Source organism: Chrysoperla carnea (genome assembly GCF_905475395.1).
Source record: "Chrysoperla carnea chromosome X unlocalized genomic scaffold, inChrCarn1.1 SUPER_X_unloc_12, whole genome shotgun sequence".
Lineage (NCBI taxonomy): Eukaryota > Metazoa > Arthropoda > Insecta > Neuroptera > Chrysopidae > Chrysoperla > Chrysoperla carnea.
In genome coordinates this window covers 22,209-24,912 of record NW_025408067.1, presented here as the reverse complement: position 1 = coordinate 24,912, position 2,704 = coordinate 22,209, and the positions used below count along the sequence as shown (strand labels likewise).

Here is a 2,704-nt window from a genome sequence, read left to right as displayed (position 1 = left end):
ACTACTTGTTTATGTACGCTTATAATTATTAGAAAAATATTTTTAATAATTTTAAAAAATAAATGAAATAATAAAAATTTAATAATAAATTATTTATTGAAAGTATAAAAAATGGTATAGCAAAATCTTTATTTTCTTTGATTAAGGCGAAATGTTTTATTAGTTATAAATTCGATAATCTCCTATCGATACTTGTTACTCTTAACTTGTATATATAAAAAATATAATAGTATATTAATTTATAATAAAATTTTTTCAAAAATTCAATAAGTTATTGTAAAATAAAATAGATAATATACAAATTATAATTTATTATTGCAGATATATTACAATAAAAAAAAAAAATAAAAATATTTGGTAATGTATGTTATAAACAAAATAATTTGTTGTAAACAAATTATATAATATGTTATATTTATTAACAAATTTATTTACTCTTATATAAATAAAATTAGTGGCTTCCCAAAAAGGAAAGCCTGTTTAAATTTATCGGATGTATTAAATATTCTTTAATAAATTTACTAAATATTTTAAGTAAATTATTATATTTTCTTAACCTCCAAAACCATACAAAGTACGACCTTGTCGTTTTAATGCATATACAACATCCATAGCTGTAACTGTTTTACGTTTTGCGTGTTCAGTATATGTAACAGCATCCCGAATAACATTTTCAAGGAATACTTTAAGTACACCACGTGTTTCTTCATAAATTAAACCAGAGATACGTTTTACTCCACCTCGTCGTGCTAAACGACGAATTGCAGGTTTTGTAATACCTTGGATATTATCACGCAAAACTTTTCTATGACGTTTTGCACCCCCTTTTCCAAGACCCTTTCCACCTTTTCCTCTGCCAGTCATTTTAATAAAAAATTATTTACAATATTTTAACGAACGGATAACACGTGTGTTAACCTCACAAGTATTGTAATGTATGTGAGCGCCGGTACAATTGTGCCTTTTTATATAAAGCATTAAAGATTTTTTAAGCCACGCCTATACAATTTGATTAGTCCATACTCTGATAGCTATCCAATAGGATATGACAACAAAAATTTTGAAATTTCATATAAATATAAATACAACACATTTATTTCGCATTTAAACATTTGACTTTGTAGTATCAAATTGTCGAATATAATTTTTAAAATTGTGTGTTTTTTTGTAAAAACATTATTATTTGAAAATGGCTAGAACCAAGCAAACTGCACGTAAATCAACTGGTGGTAAAGCACCAAGAAAACAATTAGCAACGAAAGCTGCACGTAAAAGTGCACCAGCAACTGGTGGAGTAAAAAAACCACACAGATATCGTCCTGGTACAGTAGCTTTACGAGAAATTCGTCGTTATCAAAAAAGTACTGAATTGTTAATTCGTAAATTACCATTCCAACGTTTAGTACGTGAAATTGCACAAGATTTTAAAACCGATTTACGTTTTCAAAGTTCAGCTGTTATGGCATTACAAGAAGCTAGTGAAGCCTATTTAGTAGGTTTATTTGAAGATACCAATTTATGCGCAATTCATGCAAAGCGTGTTACAATTATGCCTAAGGATATACAATTGGCAAGACGTATTCGTGGAGAACGTGCATAAGCGTTTTAAATGACAATTTAAAAAAAAAAAAACAAATAAGAAATATTTTCGGTCCTATATATAGGACCAACATATATTATTAAATAAGAGTATATTATTTTTATTAAAAAATATATATATATATATATATATATATATATATATATATATATATATAAATATAAATTATTGAAATAAAATTAAACATTATTAAAATTTTGTTATAATTATAAGCGATTGCTATTTCTAAAAATAAATAAATTTCATAAAATTTATATTATTTTATATTCATTTGAAATATTAAAAAAACTTCTCGCTTTAAAGTAACCATGATATGAGTTATAAATGCAATAAAATTTTATACAAAAAATAATATTTATTTGTTGATGAATAATATAAAAGGTTTACATTTCTAAATAACATATATTTATATATGGTGTGTAAAAAAAAAGAAAAGAAGAAAAATAATTTATATTTTTAATATAAAAAGGCAACCGCACACAGTGTTCCCAAGCGGTCACCCATCCAAGTACTGACTGTGCCCAATGTTGCTTAACTTCGGTGATCGGACGAGAACCGGTGTTGTCAACGTGGTATGGCTGTTGCCAGTAATAAATGAAAATTTTTACAAATATATATTTTTCATAAATATCATTAATATTAAAGTATATTATTAAAATTTTCAATGAAGTAATCAATTTAAATATATACTTATTTATTATACCATATATTTTAAATAAAAATGCAACCGCACACAGTATTCTCAAGTGGCCACCCATCCGTGGTACTGACGGTGGCAAATGTTTCTAAACTATTATTTTATAAAATATTTATACAAAAAATAATTTACTCTTATCAAATATTAATTTGTGGCCTGTATTAAGGCCTATGTTATTTTCATTTTTTAGCAAAAATAATGAAATATTTCAATATATTATTAAAGTAACAGATCATTTCTTTTTTGGTGCTGCTTTTTTAATTTTTGTAGGAGATGATTTGGCAACAGAAGCTTTCTTAGCTTTTGGTGCTTTCGGTTTACGAGCAGGGCTACTTTTGGCAGCGGATTTTGTACTTTTTGCTGGTTTTGCTTTAACTGGTGCTTTTTTTGATGCCGCTGATGATTTT

The 2,704-nt window shown here is 25.9% G+C and overlaps 1 non-coding gene across 1 annotated transcript; it reads right to left on the bottom strand.

Annotated features, from left to right (window-relative positions):
• Nucleotides 1-2,067: 2,067 nt before the first annotated feature.
• LOC123303676 lies at nucleotides 2,068-2,186 on the bottom strand. The gene has a single exon (XR_006535774.1). It is a non-coding gene; the product is annotated as a 5S ribosomal RNA (ribosomal RNA).
• Between the last annotated feature and the right edge of the window lie 518 nt (nucleotides 2,187-2,704).